The sequence below is a fragment of the Muntiacus reevesi genome, chromosome 16, assembly GCF_963930625.1.
Source record: "Muntiacus reevesi chromosome 16, mMunRee1.1, whole genome shotgun sequence".
NCBI classification, from domain to species: Eukaryota; Metazoa; Chordata; class Mammalia; order Artiodactyla; family Cervidae; genus Muntiacus; species Muntiacus reevesi.
This window is the reverse complement of record NC_089264.1, coordinates 7613218-7625050: the sequence shown is the minus strand read 5'-3', so window position 1 is coordinate 7625050 and position 11833 is coordinate 7613218. Positions and strand designations below refer to the sequence as shown.

The 11833-nt window shown below is 41.8% G+C and overlaps 1 non-coding gene across 1 annotated transcript; it reads left to right on the top strand.

The window, feature by feature from the left end:
* Positions 1–11240: 11240 nt before the first annotated feature.
* TRNAC-GCA (transfer RNA cysteine (anticodon GCA)) lies at positions 11241–11312 on the top strand. Its single transcript has one exon. It is a non-coding gene; the product is annotated as a tRNA-Cys (tRNA).
* The last annotated feature ends 521 nt before the right edge of the window (positions 11313–11833 follow it).

The window sequence follows — 11833 nt, the reverse complement described above, 5'->3', positions numbered from 1 at the left end:
CAGACTCCTATGCCCATGGTGTTTTCCAGGCAAGAATATTGGAATGGGTTACCCTTTCCTTCTCCAGAGTATCTTCCCAACCCAGGGAGCAAACTCACATCTCCTACATTGGCAGGGGGATTCTTTACCACTGAGCCACCTAAGCCAAAGAGACAATGAGTAAAACCAGGACTTCTCACTTCAAGTCTAGTTTCCATATCTTGCGCTGCTTTCCCAGAGAGGCCCTGGGAGGTCAGCACACATCCTTATACACAGAGACATCTGAGTGGTTTACTAAATACCCAAATTAACCAGAGAGTATGAACAAGTAAGTACTAGATCCAATGTCTCATCATCCTCATTCTCAGTATGACTTCTAGAGTTCAAGAGTAATTTTCACTTCACAACTAAAATTAACAAATTCAGTTATACTTTTCTGTGTTGGTAGAAGTCAAATCAATGTAGGATGTGTCTAAACTTTGTCCCACCAAACTCAGGACACAAAGTAACATTTAGGTTTAGTTACATCCACAACACAAAGCAACTGCACATCCTTCTCTTTTTATAACTTCCTAATGCCCCATATGGTTTTTCCAGTGGTCATATATGGATGCGAGAGTTGCACTGTGAAGAAAGCTGAGCACCAAAAAATTGATGCTTTTGAACTCTGGTGTTGGAGAAGACTCTTGAGTCCCTTGGACTGCAAGGAGGTTCAACCAGTCCATCCTAAAGGAGCTCAGTCCTGGGTGTTCATTGGAAGGACTGATGCTAAAGCTGAAACTCCAATACTTTGGCCACCTGATGCAAAGAGTTGACCCATTGGAAAAGACCCTGATGCTGGGAGGGATTGGGGGCAGGAGGAGAAGGGGACGACAGAGGATGAGATGGCTGGATGGCATCACTGACTCGATGGGCATGAGTTTGAGTAAACTCCGGGAGTTGGTGATGGACAGGGAGGCCTGGCATGCTGCGATTCATGGGGTCGCAAAGTGTTGGACACAACTGAGTGACTGAACTGACTGAACTGAATGTCCCAAGCCTTAAAGGGTCACTGAGCACTTGTTAGGTAGGGTGCTTCCTACAGATCTGTAATCCACTCAAAAATATTTTCATGGTACTGGTGTGCATCCCTCTACACCATCAACCACTCCCCTCTCTAGAACTGAAGGACCATACCCTCCATTCTCTCACTTACTTCCACTAGTCTTTAGAAGCACACACATTAATCTTCTTTAACTGTCTACAATGAATGTCCAGTGTGACATCACTTACATTCCTAACAGACATGACCCCTGTACTCAGAGCAAAGTTCTTATTCCTTCCAAGAATGAGTCATTGGAGAATATGTTCCTCCTCAGGAGCTTAAGTTGTCAATGTCAGTGAGATTCATTTTGATCCAGAATTCACTGAGACAAGCAATGAACTGAAACAGATCATTTAATCTTGCCTCTCATGAATAATTCCCAACTGTGACTTAGATCTTTTAAAAAAAAAAAAAAAAAAAAAAGTCTGTTTATAATCATATTGAAAGTAATAGATAAAATTATAAATTACAAATTTAAATTTTCACTCCGTGAGACTGCCTAACAATATAAGGAGTTTATTGGCTTATATAACTGAACTGTCTAGAAACATGACTGATAAAGTGACAGGATATAGTGACTCCGAGATTATCACGCAGGATCAGTTCCTCTCGAAGTCTCCCCTCTGGTTCTGTAGTAAAAGCATCAGCCTCAGCTCCACACAGTGACTGGTCATAGTACATCCTACCTTGATGGTGTGTGTTAGTCTCTTAGCGGTGTTTAACTCTTTGGGACCCCATGGACTGTAGCCTTCCAGGCTCCTCTGTACATGAAATTCTCCAGGCAAGAATACTGGAGTGGGCTGCCATTTCCTTCTCCAACCTTGGTGGTAGTGAAGTCCTTTTGAATTTATAAAATTCATGTCTTTGTGTCTTAACAGAAGTTTCCTTCCATCTCACCGGCTCTGTCTGGGTTACTTACCCATCCCTCAGAGGATCTCTGGTGGCAGTCATCTGGCCACTCACAAGATCAATTCCACCACCCTCAAATCGTACTGAATTAGATGAGTATTTTTCAAATTGCAAATAATGTTTCATTTGTGGACCATACACTCATTACAATGGGCTGCAAGCAATTTTTTCAAATAGACTAATATAGAACAGAAATAAAAATATCAGAGTGCATTACCATTAGTAATATTTTTTGTTGAAACTTGATTGGTTTTATATAAATAGAAATGTGCTTGGTAGGTTGTGAGGTAATTTTTTTCTGTGAACTATGGTGGAAAAATTGAAAGTTAGAGTAAGAGAAATTTGTATCTTTCCCAGGAAAATCAAGGTGTTAACTGGAAGTGGATGCTGGATAGCAAGCAACTGAAATATAAATATATACTATATGGTATTTACTTGTTGACTTATCATCTTTATAATATGCAAGATATCTGCTTTTTTAAACTATAGTTTACTAGAGTTAGAGAACTTTACAAGTTTTCTGAGAGTTTGGGAAAGCAATATTTTTTAAAGGCCACTTAAATCTTTCATCTGTGTCACCCTGAACAAGAGGCATATTTCCCTATCTAACAAACTCATCCCACTCGTGCCGTGAAGTAAGCATGACCTTTAGGTCTGAACCTCTGTGTGCTCAAATTTCAAGTGATTTCTTGATAGTCCTGTCTTTTTTTTTCATGACAGTTATTTTAATCTAGAGACTTCCCTACCGCCAGTCTCTGGATGGCATCTGTGTGTGTAAAGAAGAAATGACATATCAGAGAGAGGACAGGACCAGCAATCAGAGTCCAGAAACCAGCCCAGTCCCAACCAGTCCTAGGAGCTAGGGTCTTCTCATTCTCCATGGCTCAGTTTCTTGAAATGTTCAACATTTTTTAAATGGTGAAGTTCATTTCTAAGAGAGCTTCCATCTTTACATGACTCATTTGAGTGATATGAAGTTGAGTAGGGTTTTTCAATTGTTAAGGAAAACTATATGTACCAACTTTTGTTTCTGCATCACCAGATCATAACCCAATAGGAGTAAAGAAGTCTCCTAATGAATGAACAAAAAGGAACATCAGCTAAAGTGTTATGTTTATTAAGTGAGTTAACAGGTGTTGGATATCTAGCACATTGGCTGGGTCTTTAACTTCTCAAGAGGAAAGAGATAATAAATACCTGGTAAGCACTGTTTAATTTCATCAGTAACAAAAGAAATGCAATATAACATGATGACATACTATCATATCATTAGATATTATAACATTAGAAACTAATTATATCTTTAGAAACAAGAAAAATCAGTATGAATGGAGTAATTGGAAAAATTTTCACATATCATATATCAGTCTTCTACAGAGAAAGCCTTGTTTCTCCTCCACTGGCCTCTAAATAAAGCAAAGTATAAACCTACCATATATTTCCAAAATCCTCAGAAGTTTTTGGAAGGAAAACAAATGAGGGCATGGTGTTTGTAAGAATACTGCACATACATATATACAAATTTTCATTATATTACTTGATGGTGAAGAACTGCCCTCCAACTCTGCAGCTGATGAACTATCCCTTGCGAGAACAATCCTTATGGACCACTGGGCCACCTGCAGCGGTGACTGGAGAAACCCCCACTGCTCTACACCCTGCTTGTGTCTGTCACATGTCAGATTTCCCCAGGAAGAAAATGCTGAGGCAGAGTTTAGTGTGAGAGGCAGTTATTAGGAATTGCTCAGGTTCAATATCTGTGAAAGGAGGAAAGAAAAATCAGAACTAGACAAAAGGAGAAGCCGAGCATCAGTGCAACCTCAGTGGAGGCTTAATCAGCTCTCTGGGAAGCTGTAAAGCTGGAGCAATCCTTCAGAGTTGGCCTGAGTTAAGGAGAGAAGGCCAGCATTTTTTTTATATCCCATGTAGATCAGTTATTACTGGAGTGTGACCTTGGCTGAGTTACTTCTCAGCAGAAGCAGATTCTGTACAGAGATGACAGCTGAGGTCTTTCTGCCAACAGCACTCCTAGCAACCAAGGAAGTAAATCCTCCAGCCCTAAAGTGGAAATTGGGTGGCTTATCACAGCGTCCACCACATGGCCCATGTCAATAATGTTGTATCAGCCCAGTACCCCCAGGAACCCCCAGCACAGAGTGGTGCTGCTCCTCTCCATTCATACTCCCCATCTTCCCATTGATCCTGCTATTCAAAGACCCCAGGATATGTCCTCCACTGAGAAGACAGGCAGGGATGTGAGAAGACTTCATGTAAAAGTCACATTCAAATCAGAAATCTGTTGTCTGGACATCTCCAGCCACAGTCTGGTCTGTGTGCCGACGGCATTGTTTTTCCTCCGTACTCTCCCAGTGCATGATGCTGCAATGGCTCCATGTTCCCCTGGGACAGCAGCATACCTGCTCCTCTTTACAACTCTCTCTCTTAATCCATTTGGGCTACGACCACCAAACACCACAGAGCAGGCAGCTCATAGACAACAGAAATCTCTCAGCTATGTGGAAGCTGAAAAGTTCAAGGTCAGGGTGCCTGCATGGTTCCTTGGTTCCCAGCTAGTGGCTCTTCAGGGTGTTCTCATGTGGCAGAAGGGTAAGGGATCTTGGTGGGGTCTCTTTTGTTAGAACACTAACTCTATCATGAGGACTCCACCCTCATCATCAGGCAAGTCTCAGGAGCACCACCTCCTAACACCATCACTGCTGGCATTAGGGTTTTAACATATTAACTGGGGGGAGAGGGGAATGCAGACATTCAGACCATAGCACCATCAGACCTGAATGCAAGAGAAACCCAGAAAACACAGAATTAAAATATGCCTTCCCACTGCTCTGAGACAGTGCTTCTGCTGCTGCGCTATATCCTTTCAAGATCTAAAAACTAGGAAGGCCCAAGATCCTCTCCAGAGGAAATGTGTTTTTCCTGTCTTCCCCACACCCATATTCCCACCTATTCCTACATAGAACACTCAGCAGTACTCAGCTTGACCTTCCTCCTACAGGGCTCACACTCCCTTCCAACCCACCCAGATTTCAACATGGGATGTGCAGGCTTCCCCTCTCCCACTCTGGACCCTATGAGGAAACACTTTCAGACTAAATGCCATTACCACAATGTGAAGGCCAAGACTGCAATTGGGTATTAGGCCTATATAAGATCAGTCTCCTATAGGTGGGGCTGAAAGCTTCAAAAGATTCAAAAAAGGATGCATCTTATTATAAACACACACACAACTAGAAAGACAAGCCTTTTACAGAAATGTGCAACATCATTCATTCAGGATTTCAAGATACCAAGTCTGGCGTCCTGGGGAACATATGTTAAAGAGGTTGCCAGTCGGGTTGCCTTTGTAGACCTGCAGCAAAGAAAGAAAAGGCTTCAGCCACTATTTTTCTCATTATGGTGAAATGAGAAAATGCCTGCTTTAGAATCAGGTCTGGGGTGAAAGCCCAGCTTTTCAATTAATAAGCTGTGCTGATGTATTGAGAGTTACTTTGCCTCTCAACCTCAGTTTCCTGTTGGCAAATGGGAGAAAATATCATTACCCTGTAGGGTTTTTGTAAAGACTTAATGAATAAATAAATAAATCTCACCCCAATATGGTACCTGGCAGATGGCTAAACACTCAGAAAATAAGAGCTGTGATTATCACTTTGTGTGGAATTTGATGAGGCCTATCCTCTCCAAGGAGCAAGCTATACCTTTGTAAACAAGAATGCTTAGATTTCTTCTCTGCTGCGTCTACTTTCTTGGTTCTTTTCCACTGTTGAATAAGGTGTTTGAAAAGATCAGAACTTCTCAGTTGCATTAAGAAAACAATTAGTCAGAATCCAAGCCCCCACAAGCTGTCAGGCAGGCAAGTGCCCACCAAGGGGAGCAGTGCAGGGGTCAGGACTTGGGCAAATTGTTCAGTGCTGGCCATTAAACGTTGCTTCATTCAACCTGTGCAAGCTCTAAATCTTATGTGGAAAGGGACGTTAAGGATCAGATCATAAAAGTCAGGATATCAAATCTCTCATAACTTCAGTTATTTTTATCACTATAACTCAGTATTTTATCTGAAGAGAATATTTCTCACCAATGAAAACTGGTTTCCAAACAGGGAGCAGGAGTGGGTCTTGGTACAGAACATGCCAACATGGAATATTTAAAGCTCCATGAGTGAATGTAAGAAATTCTATTAGGCTTTACAGTTAATCATCTGTATTTACACTAAACTATATATTTAGTTGACTTCCCAGGTGGCTCAGTGGTGAGGAATCCACCTGCCAATGCAGGAAGAAGCAGGAGACAAGAGTTCAATCTCTGGGTCAGAAAGATCCCCTGGAGGAGGAAATGGTAACCCACTCCAGTATTCTTGACTGGAAAATTCCATGGACAGAGGAGACTGGCAGACTACAGTCCACGGGGTTGCAAAAGAATCGGACACGACTGAGCACTCATGCCTGCACACATTTTCACACAGACTTTGCTATCAAAATGATCATGCGAAACGAAGTTTTATATACTGATGCTTTTCCCTTCATGCCCACAAAGGAGCTGCTGCTGCTGCTGCTAAGTCGCTTCAGTTGTGTCCGACTCTGTGCGACCCCATAGACAGCAGCCCACCAGGCTCCGCCGTCCCTGGGATTCTCCAGGCAAGAACACTGGAGTGGGTTGCCATTTCCTTCTCCAATGCATGAAACTGAAAAGTGAAAGTGAAGTCGCTCAGGTGTGTCCAACTCTTCGAGACCCCATGGACTGCAGCCTACCAGGCTCCTCCATCCATGGGATTCTCCAGGTAAGAATACCGGAGTGGGTTGCCATTGCCTACTCCACCCACAGAGGAGAGTCCTCTTTTATCTCCCCACTGCCAGATCCTTAAGATAACTACATCCATTCTTCTTATCATTGTCACTTTTCCATAGTCGATGCCATGGCTGCACGCACTCCACCTCTTCTAACTCTAAACCAGAACACAAGGTCTAGGAACATGCAGTTTGTTAAATCCTCTGACCCAGCTGAGTGCACAACCCAGCAGTTTACAGCAAATGGGGGTGGTCTGAACCTGGGGACCAACCTTCCTCACTGAGAAAACTGCAGGGCTAAGGCTCAAGAGTCAGCCTCAGGGAGTAAGATTCTAGCCAGGAGGGAATTCAATATCCAAAAGAGGAGACAGGTGGAGGTCCAGAGAAGGCATGAGACACTTGCACTTGCTGCCTCTTAGAGCTGCCACCATGTAAAGGCCAGGCTGACTCCAGTCAGGATCAGCTCAGGCACATAACCTGACATTACTGTTGACAGTGAGCCCCAGTCTTTTAGGAAGGTCTTCTCAGACAAAGTCCTAAAAATAGCAGAAAATCTTTGGTCCCTGAAAACCAGAGAGAAAGGGCTGTGTGACAGAGATTTCCATATTTACAGAATGATCACTCTGCTTTCATACCTGAGTGGTAATTTCACACACAATAATGACACTGGTGGAAAAGCCATCTTCCAGGAGAAATATGCTACTAAGACTGTCTTTTGGACACACACCAATCCTGGCACCTTGTCCAAGACAAACGCTGGACCAAATACTAGGTGTACTCGAGACATCACCTGTTCTGCTGGCTAGCTAGATGGAAACCATGGTCTCTAGGCTAGTAAAAGTGGCCTATGGAGGTGGCTGAAGCACAGACAGACAGCCATGCCAACACCAGTGAGAAGCTCAAGCTTGGTTGCTTCAGTCGTGTCTGACTCTTTGTGACCCCATGAACTATAGCCTGCCAGGCTCCTCTGTTCATGGCGATTCTCCAGGCAAGAAGACTGGAGTGGGTTGCCGTGTCCTGCTCCAGGCGATCTTCCCAACCAAGGGATCAAACCCAGGTCTCCTGTATTGCAGGCGGATTCTTTACCGCCGAGCCACCTGAGAAGCTCACCTTTGTTTTAATGCAGGGTCTTTCATTCCCACCCAATCCTCCTGAATTTGGAGAATCTGCCTTCACACACCACTGCTGTGTGCCCTTACTTGTTACCTCTCTTCTTTTTCTCCATCCCCTCTGTAAGTCAACTGAACTTCAGAATAAAGTTATGGCCACAAAATAAATCATTATGAGGAAAAAGTGCTGGGACAGGAATGGCAGGGTGGAGGGTGACCTAAAAAAGGCCATACAGAGTTAGGAATGCACGGCATTGCAGAGCCCCAAGGGGACATAGTAGAGCTCAGTAGCTCATACAGGGTATTATGGAAGTACAAGCAAGGAAACTAAAGAACCAGACAAATTATTAAGATATAATTAAGATTATTAAGACAGTAACCACTTACAATGAAGAAGGAAATGGCACCCCACCCAGTATTCTTGTCTGGAGACTCCAATGGACAGAGGAGCCTGGTGGGCTGCAGTCCATGGGGTCTCGAAGAGTCGGACACGACTGAGCGACTTCACTTTCACTTTTCCCTTTCATGCATTGGAGGAGGAAATGGCAACCCACTGCAGTGTTCTTGCCTGGAGACTCCCAGGGACGGGGGAGCCTGGTGGGCTGCCATCTATGGGTTCACACAGAGTCAGACACGACTGAAGTGACTTAGCAGCAGCAGCAGCAGCAACCACTTACAAAAGCCAGGGATCTCAAGGAACATTTGTTCTTAGGATCGAGACAGAATTTATACTACCCACTCTAGCCCAGTGCAAGCCTAGCAGAAAGGACACCAGAATCCTGGACTATACATATGGTTTATTTATTTCAGGATTTGCCAAAAAGGTTAAACTCTAAGATCAATGTGATAGAAAATGTGAACCATATAATTTTGGACTTTCCAACTTTCAAACAGAAGACAAATTTCATGTAAAATCACCAAATAGTCAGTGTTGGCCACCAATTGAAACTTAAGCCCTGCTAATTCTAGAAGTAGAGATGAAGAATTCCACTATGTAGACTGCACATGCAGGAGCAGAAATTAAGGGAGGTTGTTAGATTAAAAAAAAATCAGTAAAGCATACAGAAGTAGATTCACTTTTCTAATTTAATGGAGAAATGGCTTTTTACACAAGAATTAAGAGAAAAATAATTATTTCTTTTGTGGCAAATGATGTATAAACAAGAGAATCTAAGATATTGTTCTTTATGTTGATTAAAGATCTTTTTAAGAATAGTCATGTTGGATAAGTGCAGTTAAATAAACACAATTAGGCATTTAATACGGATACTGCTGCTGCAGCTAAGTCACTTCAGTCGTGTCCGACTCTGTGCGACCCCATAGACGGCAGCCCACCAGGCTCCGCCATCCCTGGGATTCCCCAGGAAAAGAAACTGGAGTGGGTTGCCATTTCCTCCTCCAATGCATGAAAGGGAAAAGTGAAAGTGAAGTTGCTCAGTCGTGTCCGACTCTTCGGCGACCCCATGGTCTACAGCCCACCAGGCTCCTCCGTCTATGGGATTTTCCAGGCAAGAGTACTGGAGTGGGTTGCTATTGCCTTCTTTGAATAAGGATACTACTGTCTTTTAAATCTCTCAGATTTAAATAGGAGATGTCTTTATCAAGTCAAAGATAACACCAAATCTGAAATCTGACAGTCTATCCATAGACTTACAGACTTCCTAAAAGATATGTAAATCCACTCTGGGCATAGAAAGTTCTAGAACTGAAGAGAAGTTTCATTGATATCAGGAGTTCTCATTTCGTGTTTAAGTCTGCCACTCTTTTTAGTAAAGCAGGAGATAATGAACATGCTTCTTTGTCTTTAGACATGGAAGACCAATTGAGTTTTCTTCGAAAATGACTTAAATAAATATTTTGAGATTAAATTTTTTCCTAAGTTTTGTATTATTCTCAGTTCTAATATGATAAAAGTTACACAGCAAGGAAAAGAAATTCAGTAGAGCAGAATAACCCCATGAAAACATCTATTGAGCCCCAGAGGATTTGTTTGTATATCAGATCGTAACTCATTTCCCACTTACCCAGAGCTCACTGCTATTTACTTCATATAAAGCAAACTAGACTGTGAAATTCAGAAAGTGCTAAGGTTGGCTAACAACGCTGCTCAACACAAAAGGAAGCAATTCTGATGCACCTGAGATGCTGAAGGACTTAGAAAACAAAACCCGTTTTTTTCACTGGCCATTTATCTTGGGATGGGTTGGTCAAAATCATAAAAAATGTTTACCAGTTGAAAGCTTTGACAAAAAAAAAAACAAAAGCTCAAGTAATTTGTTTGCATTGGGAAAATACTAGATGCCATCACATTTTAAAAAATATATTTAAACTACACCAAAGGAGGAATAGGAAGATATATGAATACTAAGAACAAAAGGTAAAAGCAATAAGTGAAATCAAATCTGTATCTAATGAGTGCATGATGGTAAAAATCCTGATGGCTACCAGGGTATACAAAACACAGTTCCTTCCTTAAAGGAGCTAAAACCTAATATACTAGCAAAACAATATAAAGATGTGAAATGATAAATAGTTTCATGCATGTAAAATACAAATACTTTGAGAGGAAAAACTAAGATGAAGCAACACTGTATTAATTACTAAAAGAAAGTCATGATCACTACAAAGAAGAAAGGAGTAACTTCAGTCCTTTCTTGTCCCTGAAAAAGAGAATTCAAGCTCCAGCTCTGTCTTGGAGGACGGGTGGAATAAGTGTGGTTGTGGCAACACGCTGCTTTACACACGCGAATGCCAAGAAGAGTTTTCACATAAAGCTCTAGGTGTCTGTCCGGCTTCCTTTGAACGCTCGGCCTCTGCTCTCCCAAGGCAATGAGCAAGACCTCGGTCACTGCTGCGCACCTTGGATGGTGCACACACTGTAAATGAAACCCAAACAGCTTTGCTCATTAGTGCCCGGAGTCTGGCCCTTATAGGATTTGAGCTTACAACCCCTGATCTGAGCTGAGGGGTTTACCATCCTGATGACTGCTGAGCTCCCAAAATGTCTAAGTACCTCGGTTATACACTGAAGAAAGAATAGAACGTGATTAGATGTGTCTCTATAGGTGTGTATTTAATTTCATAGTTTATTTTGCTTTTTTATATCTTTTTCTTTATCATATAATATAACCTTGCTCTACATTTATCCACTAAGATTTAACTATCTTTGTGAGTATATATACGATGTGTTTGACAAAATAATGAATTACATGTATATAAGGAAATTAAATATACAGAACATATTTTATCAGCTAATAAACTTAACTGATATGCCAGATTGCACGTATCTTCACAGCAGATTCACTGAAACCATCCAATACTGCATATATTTTAGGTAGTGTTATGAATCCAGGGGGTTCCCTGGTGGCTTAGAGGGTAAAGCGCCTGCCCGCAATGCAGGAGACCCGGGTTCAATTCCTGGGTAGGGAAGATCCCCTGGAGAAGGAATGGCAACCCACTCCAGTACCCTTGCCTGGAAAATCCCGTGAACAGAGGGGCCTGGTAGGCTACAGTCCATGGGATTGTAAAGAGTTGGACACGACTGAGCAACTTCACTATGAATCCATAGTGTTTAAATATAAAGTAATGGGGCTTGAGCTATGAACTCTGGGATGGAACTATTTTCATGAATACTTCAAAAGACTATCAATAAACCATTAGCTAATTATCCACTAAAATGCAATACATGCATTTAAAATATCAACATACATTTTAAAAGAAAAAATCTATAATTTACATATCTGAAAGGTTTTCTAGTTTTTCTTTCCAGAATATGTACATATGGACTCGGGTTTATAGTTCTGATTACACAAAATATTGCTTTTCACTTTTTGCCATTTAGTCTGACATCCCAAACACTTTTTCATGTTGCACAAACTTCATAACTTTTACTTAGTGACACCAGAATATTACATCCACTGCTTGTACCTTGCTTTACTTACTTATTCCCA